Source organism: Aedes aegypti, chromosome 3 (assembly GCF_002204515.2).
Source record: "Aedes aegypti strain LVP_AGWG chromosome 3, AaegL5.0 Primary Assembly, whole genome shotgun sequence".
Taxonomy (NCBI): domain Eukaryota; kingdom Metazoa; phylum Arthropoda; class Insecta; order Diptera; family Culicidae; genus Aedes; species Aedes aegypti.
In genome coordinates, this window is record NC_035109.1 from 173,454,927 (window position 1) to 173,476,939 (window position 22,013).

The 22,013-nt window shown below is 36.6% G+C and overlaps 1 protein-coding gene across 2 annotated transcripts in view; it reads left to right on the forward strand.

The window, feature by feature from the left end:
• LOC5567164 (protein TANC2) overlaps nucleotides 1-22,013 on the forward strand; it is a 441,714-nt gene that overhangs the window by 18,073 nt on the left and 401,628 nt on the right. The gene's annotated exons all lie outside the window — the stretch shown is intronic.

Here is a 22,013-nt window from a genome sequence, read left to right on the forward strand (position 1 = left end):
TTCGTTTCTTATATCTAGGTGTTCTGTGTTAGACAACCCTATCATCCTAATTTGGTAAAACAAACTTAAGATTTTATTAATATTTTGTTAACAACATACCGTTTTGATTCATATTACGGACACTTAGGGCCCATTCACAAATTTTATAACGCTAAAGGGGGTGGGTGGGTGTCCTCGTGATGTTACGGCTAATACAAAATTTTTAAAATATTCATAGAAAAAGTGTTACGAGGGGGTGGGTGGGTGTCAAAAATGGCCATTTTTAGCGTTATGAAATTTGTGAACAAACCCTTAAGGCCTCAGTGAAGTATAACTCACAAAAGAACATGTAAAATAAATCACTTCGCATGATTCCTCTGCGTTATCGAACCTTCAAACCCCTTAACTTTCGAATGGTGAGTACCATTTCCGAAACATGGATAATTTTAAATAAATAAAAATGTGTGGACTTAACATGATTCTTATTCCGGACGCTTCCTTACTTTTGCTTCATATTCCGGACACTTCGATTCGAATTCCGGACAGCTCAAACAATTCATAAATAGAAAAGACAAATCATCAAATTAATTCGTTAAACCACAAGAGAGACGTTTAAGGGAGTTGAGCATTATAAATTTTCATAGATATCTATGACTCTCAACGTGACAACTTGTCTGCTTGAAGGTTTCAAATAAAGAGCTTTTGGTTTGGGAATATTATAAGTTGAGTTGCTTTAATGCTTCCATTAGGAGAAATCTTCCATTTTTGCAAGTATGAAGAAAAATTATCCAAACTTTTTTGCACTACAGATGACACGCATGCTTCGTCCTTTGGTGGAGAGGCCTGTGTCATCCGCAAACAAAGATATTTGACATCCCTGATGTAACTCAAGTAAGTCAGATGTGAAGAATTGTATAATATTGGTGCCAAAATGCTGCCTTGAGGAACACCAGCTCTTACAGGAAGTTTTCCAGATTTGGATTTCTGATAATTAACCAGAAGTGTACGATTTGACAGATAACTTTAAATTATTCTAACAATGTATGTTGGAAAATTAAAGTTTTTAAATTTTACGATCAAGGCTTCATGCCAAACACTGTCGAATGCATTTTCTATGTCTAGAAGAGCAAGACCATTAGAATAGCGTTCAAATTTGTTGGAGCGGATCAAATTTGTTACACGTAAAAGTTGATGAGTGGTCGAATGTCCATGGCGGAATCCGAACTGTTCATTGTCAAACATTGAATTTTCATTTATGTGGATCATCATTCTGTTCAAAATGACCTTTCTAAAAAGTTCACTGATGGAAGAAAGCAAACTGATTGGACGATAGCTAGAAGCTTCTGCAGGATTTTTGTCTGGTTTTAAAATTGGTACAACCTTATCATTTTTCCATTTATCAGGAAAATATGCCAACTGAAAACATTTATTAAATGTATCAACTAAGAATGATAAGCTACTTTCTGGAAGTTTCTTGATGAGGATGTAGAAAATTCCATCATCGCCAGGAGCTTTCATATTTTTTGATTTTTTTAATGATAGTTCTCACTTCTTCCAAATCAGTCTCCCAGGAATTTTCAAAAATGTTCTCTTGATTGAGAATATTTTCGAAGTCCTGAGTAACTTGATTTTCAATTGGACTAGTAAGTCCTAAATTAAAATTGTGCGCGCTTTCAAACTGCATAGCAAGTTTTTGAGCTTTTTCGCAATTAGTTAGTAATAATTTGTTTTCCTTTTTCAATGCCAGTATTGGCTACCGAGGTTTTTTTTTTTAATTTTAGAAAATTTCCAAAAGGGCTTAGATCCAGGTTCCAATTTAGAAATTTTATTTTCAAAATTTTTGTTTCTTATTGTGAAAATCGTTTTTTGACTTCTTTCTGCAAATCCTGCCATATAATTTTCAAATTGCCTTCTCCTCACGTTTTTAAGACGGATCAAGAGTTTAAGATCATCGTCTATAATCACGGATTCAAATTTTACTTCACATTTTGGAATTGCAATGATCCTGGCTTCAACAATGGAATTTGTTAAAGTTTCAAGAGCATTGCCAATATCAAGTTTTGTTGGTAAGAAAATGTTAACATCAAGATTAGAGTCAATATATGTTTCATATATATTCCAGTCGGCTAATTGAAAGTGTAGCTGATAGGATTGAGAATCGCTTCATGGGATATTTGAAATGTAACAGGGACATGATCAGAATCAAAATCAGCATGAGTAATCAGATGGCTACAAAGATGACTAGAGTCGTTTAAGACCAAATCAATCGTAGAAGGATTTCTAGAAGAGGAAAAACATGTAGGGCTATCAGGGTATTGAAATGAGAAATATCCTGAAGAGCACTTATCAAATAACATTCTGCCGTTGGAATTAATTTGAGAATTATTCCATGACCGATGTTTGGCATTAATGTCACCAATGACAAAAAAAATTGACTTATTGCGAATCAATTTTCACAAGTCAGTTTGGAGCAATTTAACTTGCTGCCCAGAGCATTGAACATTGCATCAATTATTTGATTTAATGGTTCAGTTAAAAAAATAAAATCAGAGGGAGACATATCCCTTGAAGTGGGTACATTATCTGATGATTTTCCGTTAAAATTTTCGATAGACGAAGAGGCGGAGTAGAAGCTACCTGTGGCGGCAGGGTATTTTTTTTAATTTGATTTGAAACAATTAGAACGGTTGGGTTACTTGTAGTATGAAAAGTGGAGGAGTTCAAATTACCTGCTACGATATCGGCATACGCTTTTCTTTGGGTAGATCCATTCGAAATTAAATTATTCGAAAGGCTACCCGACGGATTGAAATTAGTTTGTGAATGAGCATGATTATAATCTTTTTGATGGGTATGATTCTCAATCTTGCGATCGTTAACTGAAAAATGAGCATTTTTTATACTCTACCAGGGAAAGTCTGGAAACGACCGTTATCGTAACGGATATTACTGTTTATCTGCCTGGCACGAGCCTCGACGACTCGCCTACGCGAAGGGCAATCCCAAAAAATGACTTATGATTGCTCCCGCAATTTGCGCATATGAACTTATCGGTATCTTCCTTCACAGGACAGACGTCCTTAGCGTGAGAAGAACCTCCGAAAATCATGCATTTAGCATCCATGCTGCAATGTTTTGTACCATGATCCCACTTTTGGCACCGACGGCACTGAGCGGGGTTCTGAAAATTTCCTCCAGGTTTCTGGAAATGTTCCCATGTCACAAGGACATCGAACATAAGTCTTGATTTTTCTAAAGCTTCAATATTATTTAGATCTTTTTTGGTAAAGTGAGTTATATTCTTGAGAAAGCCCTTTCCGAACAATGCCAGATTGGGTTCTCTTTTTCATAATGATTACTTGGACTGGGGAAAACCTAAGTACTGTAATCCGGGGGCAAATTGATCACTGGGGCGAATTTGATCAGGTCGGGACTAGAAAACATTTCCTCCCAAGGATGCTAAAGGTTTCGTTGGTACCACAGATATGCCATGTTTTCTAGTTTATAGATGTCTAATGATGATTTTGAACGATTTTTATTATGATCAGTTTTGCATAGAAATATTCACAGTTTTTGATGGTGTAAACAATGCAGTTGGAAATGTCGGTGCTAAACAATTCACTGGTGTTTTGCATACATGTCAACTTTGAGTGTTAAAAATGTTGTGTCAGCTTAAGTATGAACTACTGAACTCAGTTTTGATATCATACAGCATAGTTTTTTGCACATAAGACCATTTATTCTCAAATAGTGTGTTTATTTCAAGGGAAATTGCCTACATTTAGGCGTATTAGGCAGATTTTCAAAGTTTAATTTTGCAATAAAATGATAGAATACTTGAGTTGTAAGAATTTCGACATCATTTTCAGATTCAGGAAGCCCAAATTTAGTAGATAGGAATATATTTTATTCTTTCACCTGCTTTGTTATATAGTGATCAATTTCGCCCCAATGTGTCATTTTAATTTTTTGATATTTAAACTATTTTTATGATATGATAAACACTATTTTATGAAAAGTCGGTTACATAAACTGATAAAGATCAACGGAATACTGGTTTTGCAGAAATTTATTCGACAATATTTGTTTTCTGAAGGATAACACAACAAAAACTTATAAAAAAGTGACCAATTTACCCCCGGATTACTTATAGTCACTTGAGACCTTTCAAGACAGATTTGAACAAACGTTCAGTTTTGTCGTCATAAGTAAAAATGTGTGCTTCTTCTCTTGAAGATGTTTGAGAAGAAGTTCGCTATCTTTAAGAGTTTCAGGAAAAACGCGACAGTCTCCTTTCTTTGCGATTTAGAGGAGACCTTGATTCTCCTAATGGAGTTCAAGATCTTCTGCCTAAATCCCTCAAATTCGGAACAACTGACCACGATAAGCGGCACTCTTTGCTCCCTCACTTGAATCAAAGAGAGCATCGAACTGATTGTTCATTTCGATACAATTATCAACATTATTAATTTCACCCTTGGAAGAAAGTTCGCATTCCGGAGAAACGTCCTTTCTTCCATTTTTGTCACTTTTAGTGGCAGTTTTAAACCCCACTTTTTTGGAAGGAAGTTGTGAATTCAGAGATTCAATCTTCCTTTTGTTTGTAGTTGCAACAATGTTTAGTGAATAAACGAAAGAAGACGTGACCTTCGAGACGTTTTTTTTTCCCAAGACGGTGTCTAAGAAGTATTACCACCGCTAGCTTTCGCTAACGGGTCCAACGAAAAATCGAAGGCACGAATCCAAACAAGGATCGTAAAGGGATCTATAGTAGAAAAAAAATACTACTGAAAAGTACTGTTTTAGTAGCACTAAAAATTACCGTTTTTTATTTTAGCACTGAAATATACTGTTGCTATAGCATTGAGAAGTACTGTTTTATTGCTTTAGGTAGTTTTTAAAGAAAAACTTCCAAGAGCAGAGAGAATTCGTGTATGCACAGCACGAAGGTACGATGCGGACTGCTGAAGTTTGATTAATTACTTAAAAAGTGAGCTGCTTAAGCCAAAACATGCCGTTTTATCTGAACTTTTGTTTGCTTCTATGATAATTATTTCAGTCACAATTTCTGTCTCAAAACAGAACAGAATTAATGATTAATAGAATAAAAAAAGTGAAAATGAGATAACTATGTTGAATTAAGTAATTGAAATTATTTTCCCATTATTAGATTGCAACATTAGATTCAATCATAGTCTCGATTAAATTGAACATCATTAAACAAGCACCTCCATCATTAAATGTTGATTATCCTTCAAAAGCCTATATAGGAGGGCCGGAATAAAAAAAACTAACGTTTCTGTTTTCTATGTAACACATGTTGGAAATTTCGGTAGCACCTTTTCTCGTTCTTCAGTATAACAACCCCGAAGCCGATATCACGATAGTTGATTTAAAGCGCGCGCGGGTCAGTACCGAAACGAAGCGGAAAAGTGACTCCAACGCACAAGGAAAGAGATGAGCTGAGACAACACGTGTCTCAAAGGGAGAAAAACTTTGCCTCATATTCTAAACAAGGAAAACGCACAGATCTTTGAACCCTCATTGCTGCGTCAGGATTTGTCAGTCTTCTCGGTATTGCTCACAGTTCGTTTAGTTTGTGGTGGGTGCACCATGTTGTTCTTACCTATACCCATCAGGAGTCACTGACTTTGAACATTCCCCGTGAAAGAAAGGAGGTCAACAACCATCTTAAAGATTCGTCGGTTGATGCGTTTCCTCCTTGATGTATTGGAGGCGTAAGCCACTCTCTCGCGTGGTGAAAAAATATTACTATCATCATCTCACACGATTTGGTTGGGGTTGGTAGTTGTACCGTAATTACGGGTAAAAAATTTCAAAGTTTTTCATGAGTAGTTTTAAATACAACTCTACTACGCATGAAAAAGTTCCAAAAATTTCACAATTTAGAACACACTTGGAATCAACAAAGCAAATGCAATAAAACATTTAAAACGTTGAACTTCATTGGCTGTGATTCACTTATTTTCTATCAAAAAATATGTTGCGCAATATTTGGACAAAAATGAAAAATCAAGTAATATTATTTTGGGATGAAATTTATATAACAACTCTTCATAATTAATTTATATAACTGAATTTAAAATAAAAGTTTTTTTTGAAAAACAAATCTTTGTACTGAATTTAATGTTTTTGAGTTTGAACATAATTTTTACCATTTCGATAATTATAAGTTAATTAATAATTGAACTCCAAGAACACTGCGTAAAACGTGTAAATATTGGAAATTTTCTAAGAAATTCCTATCTATTCAATTAATAATTATATCTAACAAAAAACAATGTAATTCAACGAAATGAACAAATGGATATAACTTTTGATAACGCAATCCTCTTCGGGAAACTATATTAGGCATAATAAGCAGATGCCTAACATAATTTCCCGAAGCGGATTGCGTTAACAAATATTATATCCATTTGTTCATTTCGTTCAAATACATATGGTTTTTTGTTAGATATATAGGTTTTTTTTTAAATTGCCAACATTTAGGCGTTTAACGAAGTGTTCTTCGAATTCAATTAATAACCCGATCAACAAGTCTTCATAATTCTTTGTAGATCTTTAACCAACGATGGCGATCGCTAACGGTTCAAAACGAATCTATATCGATCGCTATCGAAAATCACTGACTGGTTGACCGGGAATAATTTTCGTAATTATCGAAATGGTAAAAAATATGTTCAAACTCAAAAACATTAAAATCAGTACAAAGAATTGAAAAAAAAACAAATATTTATGAAAATTTAAATCGTGAATTTCACGCTACAGTGATCAATTTCACCCGATCTTACGGTATCGATGCAGCACTGCGTGGTATGCAGTCTGATACCTCGGGGAGTGTGATTTGGCAGGCGATGGTGCTTTACGACTAAATAAAATTGTATTGATGTTTTCAAATGTTCCATTTTGCCTACGTGTCGTCACCACTGTCAGTTGAGAAAGGGCACCAACAGTGTGGACGAAGATGCACTCGAGGGGATCCGAATTTTCGGAGAACTCCACATGGAACATGTTATCAAGTATAAGTATTTGGAGGTAACTATAAACCACGTAAGATTATTGCAATTGAGCACGTCGAAAAATGGTGACTTGATGCTTCCGGCTCAGTGAACCATCATATTGAGAAGGACATGGCCTCTAATTCTATTTTTTTCATTCCGACCGATTTTATACGAAACCAAAAAAAATAAATATGTTTCAATAAAAAAATGACAAATTTTAATTGGAAATATAACATTTGGCACCCATAAACAACGATAAAATTTTCTTTTTAGAATTCAAAAACATCTTCAAATATTATTAATATTAGTTGTTTTTTGCTTCAACTCAACACATGGAAATTTATCACTGTACTCATCATCTAGATAGCAGTGCAAGAGTTTCCTTGGCAAACTCTTTGAATTGAAGAAAAACCAACTGGCTTCCTTAATTTTTATGAGCGTTGATTGTGGAAACTTATGTTTTAAGTAGGAGTTATACAGAACTTGAAACACAACAAAAGACTTCTGTACTCCTATTCAAAACCTACGAAACATTAGGGGAGAGTATATCCCTCGTCGTTAATGCGAGAATGATTAAATCGGAGCAGTGAAACAATTCGAGGGAAAATATTTGTCTAACTAATGTACGTATAGTGTGGATGACTATGTTGCGGCAAGGCGATAATGGAGCCGGAAGCAAGGTTGATGATTTACGAATTATCGTGATGTTCCGGTAACACTATACAGGGGGTCAAAAGCGTGTTGCTGTCGAAGAATCTTAAGGATTTGTTCAATATTTTATATGTCAGAGAATGGCAAGATCAACGATTTTACAAGACTGTCTTGGAGAATGAGATTCGATTCGTTCGTTTCTAATTTATTGGTCAAACTTCTCATTTTTTGTTTTGTATAAACAGTCACGATTCTACCCCATAACCCCGAATCCCATTTCCCTGAATGCCTTCCCCCCGAATTCCATTACCCCGAATGCACCATTACCCTGAATTCCATCGTATGCTTCTTCTTCTTCTTGGCATTAACGTCCTCACTGGGACAGAGCCAGCTGCTCAGCTTAGTGTTCTAATGAGCACTTCCACAGTTATTGACTGAGAGCTTTCTTTGCCAAAGTTGCCATTTTCGCATTCGTATATCGTGTGGCAGGTAAGATGATACCTTATGCCCAGGGGAGTCAAGGAAATTTCCATTACGAAAAGATCTTGGACCGACCGGGAATCGAACCCAGACACCTTCAGCATGGCTTTGCTTTGTAGCCATGGACTCTAACCACTCGGCTAAGGAAGGCCCCTCCATCGTATGCTATTTCCTAGAATTTACAATTATGTTGACATGATGACATTGATGACATTTCTTAATGAAATTGGAATTCGGGGTAATGGCTCGTTCGGGGATTTGGATTTCGGGGTAATGGCATTCGGGGTGATGGGATAGAATCAAGCATGAGCATTGATGCAATCTATAACACTACCCCGAACGCCACTACCCCGAATGTCATTACCTCGAACGCCATTACCCCAAAAGCCATTACCCCGAATGCCACTACCCCGAATGGGTCACTACCCCGAACTCCATTACCCCGAAAGCATAACATGTTGAGACTAATTATGATTAGAAGGTGGGGAGATAATTGTACCATTCCATATGAGAAATAAATGAAATGAGCGAGTGGAAAGGACGAACGTTGTGAAGGACCTTGGAGTCATGCTGGACTCTGAGTTAAACTTTCGTGAGCACTACAGCTACATCATCAACAAAGCCAACCGGAATCTTGGATTCATATTTAAGATTTCGTCTGAGTTTCGAGACCCATACTGCTTACGGTCACTTTATTTCAGTCTAGTCCGTTCCATACTGGAAACTGCAGCAGTAGTATGGAGCCCATCCCACAATGTTTGGTGGATTTGTCCTCTAATTTTGTTGAGACAGCCACACTACAATTCTAATATGATATACAATCGTTCCGCTGTGGCATAGAAGATATTACACTTGTACATGTTAGAGAACGGTGACCTCTGATCGCCGCTACATTTAAAACTTTCGTTGGTTTGTAGGATCATTCAGCTGAATTTCGATACAATAACCACCAAAAATAGTTGTGTTTGATTCCAGAAAATGAATAAATAATGATGGCTGCAAAGTGGTGAGCAGTTCCTTAAGAGACCTGACTAATTTTTTTTTGTAAATTGGCAAAGAAAGCTCTCAGTCAATAAAAGGTTTGTTTTATTTGAAGCCCTTTCACAAACTTCATAACGCTGGAGGGGGCAAACATGTTGTGGGTTGTAGTTCTCACAATGTTACACCTCATACAATATTTGTAGAATTTTCATACAAATAGTGTTACGTTGAGGTGGGTAGGTTTAAAAATGGTAAGTTTTGGCGTTATTAAATTTGTGAATGATCCCTTGAACTACGAAAGTGCCCACTGAACACCAGGCACTGTTCCAGTAAAAAAAGAAGAAGATAGTTGCCAAGATAGTACAAGGTATTTCGAAAGATTGGCTGACATATCAAAGAAGGGAAAATATATGATGAACATTTTAACGATGAATTTAATACACCATTGATTACTAGTTTACATTAGAGAATTTTATTAGAGAATCTTTTATAAAAGTATGGTCACATTTTTGCCCGCAAAACAAGATACGGCACTGTATCTAATAATTTTCGGGGTAATGGCTTATTCGGGGTAGTAGCGTTCGGGGTAGTGACCCATTCGGGGTAACGGCTTTCGGGGTAGTGACTCATTCGGGGTAGTGGCGTTTAGGGTAGTGGCGTTCGGGGTAATGGGACGGAGCCGCATTGATGACCATACAACTCGTAGATGCTGCTTCGTGATTGATCAGAATAATCGAAATTGCACAAATAACCAACAGACGGAGTTTGTAAGTAGCTTACCATCTTTAGTGTAGAATTTCGAGAATTCCAAATATTATAATCAGAGTTGCACAACATCTGTTATATCAACTGATGACAGGTGTCCGAAAACTATCAATATCACTATCGAGCTATCAATATCATTTTGATTCGACAACCAAAAGCAAAAGATGACCAACAAATAGTTGCCATTTATCTCCAGCACTGTCAAAAATATCGTACTTACTGATAAGTTGCCCTTTTATTAGCTAATTTGAGACTCAACCTTTCAGTGATATCCATGTACATTCAGCATCAGTGCACTGGTGATAGAATAACCAGCATGATGTTGATGGTATACATAATGATCTAAGTTGTATCGCAGTCGGCCAGTCGAAATCTGCAAATTTTAAGCCTTGATAGTGACAGCGATCAACTCTGATTATAAGGTCAATAACGGCGATTGCTACGTCTCTACGGTTGTCGAGGAAAGGAAGGCCTGTTAGTGATGCATTCATTGTTACTAAAGTCTGAGGGGTAGTATTCAGAAGCTACATAATCTGGTTTCACTTTGATAAGTGATGCCTTTCATGTAACCTCAATTTTAATAGTCATCTACTTACATGAGCTTTTTATATTCAGTTCTTCCAATTACAAAATATGTCACACTAGGGCTGTTCAAAATTTAAAAAAATTAAAAATTTAATTTCCTATACCTTCCTTATCATTTTTACCATAAAATTATTGTTCTGTGAAATTTTCAGCTTTCTAGGTGGTGATTTAAAGGTAGCCCATAGACGATGTAGGTTTATATGGAAATTACTAAGGAGAAATTTTGCACAATGTTCTACACACTTCTTCTTCTTTCTGGCGTTACGTCCCCACTGGGACAGAGCCTGCTTCTCAGCTTAGTGTTCTTATGAGCACTTCCACAGTTATTCACTGAGAGCTTGCTATGCCAATGACCATTTTTGCATGTGTATATCGTGTGGCAGGTACGAAGATACTCTATGCCCTGGGAAGTCGAGAAAATTTCCATCCCGAAAAGATCCTCGACCGGATTCGAACCCACGACTCTCAGCTTGGTCTTGCTGAATAGCTGCGCGTTTACCGCTACCGCTATCTGGGCCCCACATACATACGTTAGTACTAGAATATAAGTACAAATTTATCATCCCATAGTAAAAACAAACTCTTCAAACCATAATAAAGAAATTTGCTGAAGAGAGGAATTCAATCCGACTTTATATGGGATTATAACCCTGTAACAATCTACAAAAATCCCGAACAAAATTAGCTCTTCTGCAACATCCTTCATTAAGATTCGAAGAACGAGTTTTCACTATGGGATGATGAGTTTGTACGTACATTACAGTACTAATGTGTTTGGATTATTTTTTCGAAATTTCTCCATAGTAATTTCCATATAAACTTACATCGTCTTTGGGCCACCTTAAAATCGACACCTAAAAAGCTGAACATTTCCAAGAACGCTATTTTTATGGTAAGGAAGATATGGGAGATTGGATTTTCAAAGATTTTTAAATTTAAAATACAATGTAGGACGTTTGTTACGTCAGTTTCATCACCGCTTTTGTAATTTTGTAGATGTTTTCATCGGCTTTTTTCGGTGAAATTAACATTAAAACTTGGTATTTATCGAACGTTTCGACCTACTTATGGATTCGGTTATCCTCAGCGGTTCATGCTATAGAGCAAGTCCTACACCACCATCTACCTGTTTACTTCACCAGGTTTACTGTTAATTTCAACGCAAAAGCCGATGAAAACATCTACAAAAAAAAAAAAACATTTTCGTTAAACAAGTGATTTGATCCATAGAACATGAATCAAAATACACTCAGAAACATGGTTAGTCACAGAATGACTAAATTTTAGTAATTTATGACTATTTTCTATCTGCCTCTCTTCCATTCTGCAGGGAATTTTATTCCAGTTTGTCAATTCACCTGTGTTGAAGCATCGCTAAGCTTCAACCCATTCGAAACGACAGTTAGTGTAAAAATTCATGGTGGAATGAAAGAGAGGCAGATAAAAAATAGTCATTAATGCATAAATTTTAGTAATTCTGTGACTATTTCCATTTCTGAGTGTAGTCTTCTATTAGTCTACAAACGCAACATTTATACCGTTTTCACAATAAAGATGAGTGTACACATATTTTACTAATTTGAAATAGATGCATGAACTGAGCTCACCAACGGATAACTATCCAAGTAACATTGGTAGCTGAACAATACTTTATTGAACTGAGTAGAGTAACTTCCTTAGCCTAGTGGTAAAGTCCGCGGCTACCAAGCAGCTGAAGGTGTCTGGATTAGATTCCCGGTCGGTCCTCAAGTAACACCAAATACATCTGTTTCGAAACGTACAATAGATTTTGTTATATTAAAGCTTTATTTCTGTAATGTATAACAACTTGTGTTATATAAAAGCTATAATAAAGTACTCGAAAAACATGTCATGCAAGATCATGAGGTAGAAATAAAACAAACTGTCTTCGTATTATTGCAGCTCCGTGAACGTTAATATAATCCTATTAACGTTTTATTTAATCCTAACATGTTAACGTTACAAAAATGCATGCTTGTAAAATGTATTTTCAACTAGTTTTTAGCGATATATATATAGACTTGATGAAGCTGCATCAGTTACACTACCAATAGTTGACCAGCTAATGAGTAGAGGTCAATGAGTGACCTTTAGCGATTTTTCTTTGCAAAAGTTAGTTTTTCCTTAGCAAATCTTATATAAACTTTGATCGACGTTAAATCATAATTTCACTGCTCATAGTTTTCACCGACGAGAATGTCTGAGAGGACCATCCATTCCACCATCGTCTGACTAAGGATCAGCTCCAGTTTGGGTAGAATTTGTCCTATCGGTCGTTGTGTTGACGGCTACAGCAAGAGCAAATGAAGATCATTGTCGCTTGAGCGTTATTTATTGCCTGTGGAAGAAACGGTAGGTCAATCTCATCTCATCTAACATCTTTTCATTGGTCCAGGAATTCTACAATATTGTAATCGATTTTGGAAACAGTTTCACTGTTTTACACGCGAGCCCTATAGAACTCGCTGCCTTACTTTGCAACACATTTACAGGTAAATAGATCTAGCGTCGATATACCAATAGCCGCATAGCTAAGAACAAATATTCGTATAAAATCGAAAAATAACGCTAGCGTCATTATTTTTACATCATCTGAAAGCTTTTCATCTTGGTTTTGTGGGAAAACTTTGAAAACTACGAAAGCTCATACGTTTGTATTTATTATCCCTTGTGCCACATAGTAGCACTATTTCTAATTTCTGTTCCTATAGTAGCACTAGCATCACGGCGTTGGCAAAATACTAATCAAAACCGTATTTTCACAAATGTTTTATATTTTTCCTTCAAAGTGTGGAGCAAAAGCTTTCGTTTGATGTAAACAAGTTCTTAATTCAGCAATTATTTCGTATAATAAAAAATAGTTTCTCTCAATAGTGCTACTATAGGAACAATAGGTTTACTACAGGCGCAAGGGAGCTCAAATTTTAAGTTCACTAAGGGAATCCTGACCCTAACACCTTTTCAACTGTTCTATCGCGAATATCATCCTCGAAGCGAACAAATTGACTGATTCATAAGGAAATTGTTTTATTTGACAATATAAATGTTTAAAATATTGTTAAGTATAATTATTACTAGAGAGTCATATACGTGGATTATGGACAATATTTAATTCTGTTTTTTCTTTATTCTAGTGTTTTTTATTTTACAGTTAGTTCAATAATCGAATAATTCTTCGTTGAATTGAATAAAAAATGTGCCTTAATTCGCCAAAACACAAGCATATTATAATATAATATAATATGTAACTATAAACAAGCAAACCCGCATATGCGTGCTCATCCTGGCTGGTGATGCCTTGCTTGTTCATTGGCGGCAGCTTGGCTATATGGTTTTGAAAGCAGCGAGTATATCGAGACGGTTATTACCGGGCGCACTCTTGCTTTCTCGAAGATCAATGTCAAGAATGTCAGACGATCTCCGCCGGTCGCGTGGTGACCAACGAAACACAAACTGCTGCGTGGTAAATACGCCATACTTTGTTCTACACGACGTGACGATCAGCGTGCACACATCTGTCAGCAAATGCGATGCAGTTTGACTAGATGTGAAAACGGATGCAACCGAGTGGCCATATCGTTTCAAGCGCTGTGTTCGGCAAATTTCATAAGGATTTTGTTTTTATTTTCATTCTCAGACGAAGAGGAAATATTTTTAAATATTGTGCTATATTTCGCAAAATTATTTTCATTTTCTCTTTGGTACTTGATAAGAATACCCGATACGAAACTGGTAGCGGCAATGAATAAATAACGGGCATAAATAAGAGCAACAATTGCTTCCTTCTGTTGTCTTTCGCCGTTTTCCGCCCGTACGGTATGGGTGATCTTATAGTAGGAAGTCGCTAAGGCCACGGTTAAACATGAATCATCTGGGTCAACGACTGCAGTCGGTTGCTTTGAGGCACTAGGAAATTTTCTGGAAGAGAATGGCTGAGCCAGTAGGGTGTTCCAGAAAAATACCTATGTTTGAAAAGTCATGGTGGTAAACCGTAGAATTAAGAATATGATTATTTTAATAATTTTTGCAAAACTATTTATTTTAGAAATAGTTTAGAAGTTCCACCAGATCAATTTGTGGATAATAGTATTTTTTAAGAGAAAATTGTTTGTTTTTACATATTATGCAGATTTTTTAAATTTTTCAAATTTCACTTGTTTTTCTAATATATTTTTTATTTTTCTATGATTAATTTTAGACATCATTTTTGAAAATATCTGGTGTTTCAAAGCATTTATATCAACGGGAGTTCAGTAAAAAAATGAGAATAATTTCAATACCTTTATATAATTAAAGTAAAGAGCGTTTTTTTAACTCCAATAGATTTGCTAACTAGACTTCCAAAATGGCTGGCATGTTTCTTTTCGCTCGTGTAATGTCAGTTCAATCAAAGATGGCGTCGAAACAGCAAGCACTCCATGAGCGCGTTGTACGGTATTACGAAACGCCGTACGTGCCGAAATAAAGGAACCCGACCAACTTGACCCAGTACCGAACCATTCAGGATTTTTTTTGGCTGCCTTAGTGACTTAGAGTACACAATAATTGGCGGGCCAAGGATACGAAATAGTGGACCACCGAAATTGTATCCGTAAGATGGACGTCAGTCATGTCCAGCGCTCTCGTGAGTGCATCTCGAATAAGTTGCGTCGTGCGGCAGGTCAGGGTCCCTTCTTCAATGTTTATTGACGTTTTTTGAAGAATACACTCTTAGAAATAATGAAAATTACTCTGGACGTAATTCTGGTTATGACTGAATGACACATGATGTAAGTGATGGAATGACACAAAAACGTGTCCTTGAAGATGTATTGAACAAAAAATGTAATTTTACATGTTAAAGGACACGAAAACGATGGAACTGTGATCGACATTTCCCGAATCAGACACTAACATATTTGGAATTGGACACATATTTACGTCATTTGGCTCGCTTCTTTTATGTGCATCCCAAAAGACGTAAATCGCATTATTTTTTGGTACTGTGTACACATAATGTTTTTCAATGAAAGTGCTGAATTCGTCGGAAAAAAAAAATATTTTTTTTACTATATGACCGTCAGAAACTTATTTTTTGTTGAACTCCTGTAATTCCTTTCTAGGGTTGAGCACCATGACTCTTCAAACAATGATATTTGGTACACCCTACTGGGCCAGTCTTTCGATTGAAATCCAACGGGAGGGAAACCAAACGAAATCGATCTACCCCCAGTTTTGTAAATAGGTGTAGGTATGTGCTGCAGAGTTCTAATTTGTTTTGAATTCGCGACGCAAGACGGATTCGTGGGTTTCATTTTTCGAATTAATGAATTTCGCGCTAGACGCATAAATATTTGGTGGATTGGGTGTGATTTATGTCTTAACATCCTTTCCTTTTCATTCATTCTTTTCAGTCATTGTTGGTGGACAAAGAGAACTTGGCTAGACTTATTTTGCTCAGTTTTGCAAGAACGTACGTCGGAAAAATGATCGATTCTTCCGGTGACGATCATTAGACACCCACAGCGAGCATTTGATCAATTATTTGATGAGATTTTATACGAAATGCATTCTTAAATACAAGTTTCCACTCCTTCCTAACCATATTAGGCAAAATAGATCTAAAAAGCGAACGGATTGCAGCAAACATTTCGCGGCAATGCCATTTTTTTTGTCGAAGAGAAAGTAAATGGAAAATGTGCATACAGCGAAGCAAAGATCACAATTTTGCCGAAGGGGAGATATTTTTAGAATAGAAATCCATTTCTTTCTACGAGAAATGCATGTCTGTCACCGGAGCGACACTGAGTGAGGTTTACTTATCTTTTGCTTTTCGCAGAAGCACATCGACTGTTGTGTAATTTCCAAACACGTGTGATAATGGATAAAATAGCGTAGCAGGACAGAACGTGCCTTGTCGTTTTTCGTTTTACTAGATTCCTTGCATAGTTATGTGTAAAAATTAGCTTTTCTATTATAAACACTAGTATTAGGCAAGTCTGTTCGAAAACATTGATATGATTGAATCGATTCAAATTAAACCTGGTTTTGGCATGCTGTTTCAAAGAATTATAATTTATATTTTTAAACTAAGTACTGGTATCCTAACTATTGATTGCAGTTGATGGATTGCCAAAAGATTTATTCTGAATTGGTGTATAATTTTTCATATAATCGAAAGTCGGTTTTCTGTTTTGGGATAACTTTGATAATGGAACAAAATTGAATCAATTACGGAACATTTATAGGGTGTTGCATACCTCTAGGCGTTTAACGCTATATGGAAATTTCTGAAATGGTCCCATTTTGTAAAAATGGTTTTCGTTAAGAGATTTGAGATTCATGCTCTACTACAACTAGGTTGTCAAAGATAAACGACGAACTCATTATGACTCCATCAAATAGTGATCGTAGAACAGATTGTTTGGGAGCGTTTCAAAAATGCTAGAATCTTACATTTTTTTATATTTGCATATAAACCCTCAAATGTACTTGATTCCGACGAAAATAGCTTTGACATGAAGTGTCAAACTAATACTCTTTACTTTTGCATTCGTTTTGCTTAACTGTTAACAGAAACTTTGTTATTTCGTTATGTTCGTCGTGGGTCTCGCACTATCAAAGTTACCCGCATTATCAAAGTTACCCCGTTTTACAGTACGCCGAAATGTAGGCAATTTCCTAAGGAATTTCTGCATTCTTAATAGTAATTTGTGAATTATGCTTAACTGAACATATTTATAAAACTTTTGACAACGGAATCGTTTTCAGCGCTGTCATTTTTAGTAACATCTGTATTTCTTCTGATCAAATCGTTTTCAGAACTCATATGAGACATGATTCTTTGAGCATCCATGATCATGAAAATCATTATTTTCAAAAGTTCAAAAATCATGAACACAACTCAATTTTTGTGAAAACCTTAATGTTTAATAGATCATGAATATAAGGAAGGGAATTACCATTCACGCATTGACAATATTTCATTGATGAATGGTTAGTTGAACTATTTACGAGGAGGGTTATTGCGATCAATGTTACCCCGTGTCAATGCTACCCCGGATTATGGTACTCTAATATTAAACAAATAATCAAACATTTCCCGACTAATCAGGATGCTTTTAGCATAGTACGCTACATAATAAAGCACCCCCCCCCTTAAATTGCACATCGGCTCCGTTCCCCGACGTATTACGAATGGTAATAATAGAACTCGTTAAGGCGAAAAAATAATAATCGCAGGAAAAATCTCTTCGCACACGCAGAAGATGACTTTCTAAGCAACCAAGGTAAACCGTTGCATCTAGTCGGTTTATTCAATTTTTCCTGTTGCTGACTCCTAACGTAAATATAACATAGATACACTCATCTCTCGTTTACTCCCATGACTAATATTAAAACAGAACAGGGCAATGACATGCTTCCTAAATGAACATCCTGAGAGCAGAGAGTGGACCCTGCGAGTCCAGTAGTGGAACGGCGCACGTTGCCACGTCAAGTCACACCTTGAACAACTGCATCCACTCAGAGGAACGCTTCTATCCCTTGTCAGTTGCACCACACCCTTCATAAACCATCCTCCTCCCTCCGCTGCCGCCTTTTCTCCAGCTGTGATGCTGTAAAGGAAAATCTTTGCTGGGGGTTCTTCCCCGTCGGATGCATTTCCCTGCGCAGTTGTCGCCGTCGTCATCGCTGTGTATGTCGGCTTGCCACTGTCTGCTACATCCGACGCCAGTTGGTTCCGACTATTTCATTGGAGCAATAAAATTAAACCTCGTGCTCTGCGTTTGTATGCACCTATCTACATTTCTGGTATGTGTAAGCATCTCTGATGCATATTTAAATAATATCTTATCAGATGTGAGGAATACCTTCTACTTTTTTTTCTGGCGTTACGTCCCATCTAGGACGGAGCTTGCTTCTCTACTTAGTGTTCTACGATCACCTCCACAATTCTACGTAATACTAAAAAAATCACTTTAAAGTGAACATGCATCGAAGCCAAACCTCGAATTTTCCAGAGCACAAATCTAGAGAAACAACTGTACAAACTATCGAATGGTTCCGAAATCGTTAGCTTTCTTCCGGCATCCTTTGCTTTCCGGTCTTTCTTCTTTTATCACTTTCTTTGCACCTTCACCTATTTCAGGGAAAAAATCCGAACTGGTTAACAATCATGTGTCAAACCAGATTTGGAACGGCTCAAATCTTGGTCCAAATCCGACCAAAAATGGACCAGCCAGTTAGTCTGTTCCATAAAATAGACCAGGAAATTGGAATATCATCGGTGCAAACTCCGAATTGTCCAAAAATTTGGACCAAACCAGTGATCAGCTGCACTCTTCTTGTGTTGCAATTATACGGCAACATAGAAGCATTTCGATTGCTTCATACCGAAAATAGCCTGTGCATTAGAAATGCTTACTAACAAACGAAAGATTTTAGCCAGCAATGTTTTTGCTGATTCAGAACAGCTAAGCAATCATAGTGCTTAAACAAAGTAGCAAGCACATTGAATGGTAGAAGCAGACTGCTGCGTGGCTTATTTTAATGCTTGGGGGTTAGCTTGGTAGACTTTGATAAGAACATTCGTGCCATATAATTCGAAAAATGAACTTATGAAAATCTTGCCTCACTCATACGTTACCTTCGTACCAGATTTCGTAACTGCCGTATGTTTTCATCCAGTAAAACTTCAACCGAAATAGGGGCCTTCCTTAGCCGAGTGGTTAGAGTCCGCGGCTACTAAGCAAAACTATGCTGGAGGTGTCTGGGTTCGATTCCTGGTCGGTCCAAGATCTTTTTGCAATGGAAATTTCCTTGACTTCCCTGGGCATAGAGTATTATCGTACCTGCCACACGATATACGAATGCAAAAATGGCAACTTTGGCAAAGAAAGCTCTCAGTTAATAACTGTGGAAGTGCTCATAAGAACACTAAGCTGAGAAGCAGGCTCTGTCCCAATGAGGACGTTAATGCCAAGAAGAAGAAGAAGAACTTCAATCGATTATGCCTAGTGAGAACAAGTAAACAAATTTAGCTGGTGAGTAATCATATTTACCGTTTTAAGTTGGAAATCATGTGATATTCACTATGGCGAGAACTGGTACAAGTAATTTGTAAGAACTCAGTTATGGCGATAATCTGGAGGCGATTCGTTTTCATTTTTTGTCCAGTAATATATGGGAAATCACCCGGAATGCAATTTACCGGAAGACCATTTACCGAAAAACCATTTACCGGAAAACCATTACTTTTTTTCATTAACGTCCTTTTAACCAATTTACGGTTATTCAGGTCAGTATGTAGACTTAAAAATATTTGAAATGACCACCAAAGATAGTGATCTTTGGTCACAACAAGTCATCTGATTTTCACCCTTCTTTATATTATTGACGGTTCTTCCGAGTTCCATCGATCTCGGCATTTTTGGCAATATGTGTTTAGTCGAAAACTACCATATAGGGTGCAGAGCAACTTGAGCACTTCCATGATTCACTTTGGCATGAGGGGTTTCCCTCGGCCGAACTGTCTAAAAAATTGCAATAAGAAGCACTTTAATACGAGGCATATTATGACGAAATCAGAGCTCAGTGGCTGCCAAAGTGAATCAAAAATGCCAAAAATAGGATCCAGCTCCCTAATTTCTTCTTATGATTGGTTATTGTTCTTTCTAGTTTATCATTCTGGCACTGAATTCGGGGTACAGACATTCAGAGGTATAACATTCGGAGGAAAATAGCACAATCAAGTAAATTCAAGGGAAATCTAAGTCTTTTTTAAGTATAAATTTCACTTATCTTGGCACGACTGGAGCGATTTTCATTCATCTTCTAATAACGTTCGATTCGTTTGTATAACTTTCATCATTTTGATTAAAAATGTGTTCGTTGGCTCTAAACATTATGTGCCTTTCAATTTTAAAACAGTATAATTTAAAAAAATATATTTTAAATCATGGAAAACTTTGGCAGAAGTATTAATTTATATTTAAGAGTTTTAATCCACAAAACTTTACGCCTTTCTATTGAGAATTGTAATAGTATTGGTAAAAACGGATGTAGATTCAGCCGAGGTTCTAGCTAACTCTCGCAGCCATCCAGGATGTTCTCAATAAACTGCAGGTGTGGTTTAAGGTAGGTTTGTTTGGAAGTTTGCACATACAATTCCTATTTAAAAAATCTATTGCTGCAATGAAACAATCTCAAAACTGCTGCATCACTTGAAACATATTTTTTCTAGAGAGTTCAGAAAATGTTAACTTTTTTTCTTATCAAAACGTGGTTTCCTTAACAAGCCTCAACTCCGTTTTCAGCGAACTCAAACTTTCAGTAGTAGGGTTGGTATGCCAATAGCCGCACAAGTAAGAACAAATACTCGTATAAAATCGAAAAATAAAGTCATCTGAAAGCTTTTTATCTTGGTCTTGTGGAAAAAAAATGGAAACTGCGAAATATTATGTTTTTGTTTTCAATATCGCTTGTCCCACTATAGGAACACATGTGCCACACACATTACCAATTTTATACAAAACATAAATCACCCGAATGGCTCGATACTGTTGCAGTCTGTAAGAGTTGCTGCTCTTGAACGCTCTCGTGCCACGTACCAAACGAAAGAGTGAATGTTTACATTCATAGGGCTCTCCGAATGCGATGTGCCACGAACTGTTATTGTTCGCGAACTGTAACACTCTCCGAATATGGTTCAATCGGCTTATTCGGATCAAAATCCAAACACTAATCAGTATCTTTTTTAGTACCGACCTGATCAAATTCACCACAGTGATCAATTGGCCCCCGGATTACAGTAATAGATGTGTTCATTGAGAACACAGGCAGACGAAACATGGAAAATTCAATGCTTGGTTCGGTGTTACCATAAGCTAAAAAAGTTGGCGAAAGAATGCCGGAAATGTGTACCGTATGAGAGGAAAAGGCACTTAAGTGCATAGAAATTTCTATGCTGTGCAACGCCCTGCATACGAAATACATGAATTATAAAGAAAACAATGAAATTGAAATAAAAACTAAAGTGCCTGATAAACGAACCTGGTCAGAAAAAAATATGTTTAAGGACGTTGTTTCAAGATAGTGATGATGGTGTTAGTTTAAAACCAAAACAAACTCGCCATCTGACACTTCATATTCCAAATAAGCTGAATGAAAAATGTGACAGATTGAACTACCTCCCTTCTAGATACCTTGCACCAACCTACGACCCTTGAGAAGGTTTTGTGCGGTCCGCGACCCTATTTTGAAAATTAAAATGATATGCTTTGTAATGGAACAAAAACGAAGAGTTTGTCAGCATTTCTTCATGTTAGGCAATAAAAATGGAGAATCGTCAGTATTTATCAGCTAAGAAATAGTTTTAAATTTAATTTTAAGACATATAAAGTCTCTAATGTTCCTCGAAACTTGAAGTTTCCTCAAACCGAAGAGAAGACTTGGCCAAATGTTCTCAAATCCCTAATGATTCCTTCGCATTTAGCTTATGGATTGCATCTTAGTTCCGTCGAAGTAGGTTTTATTCGTGAACTGAGGTCT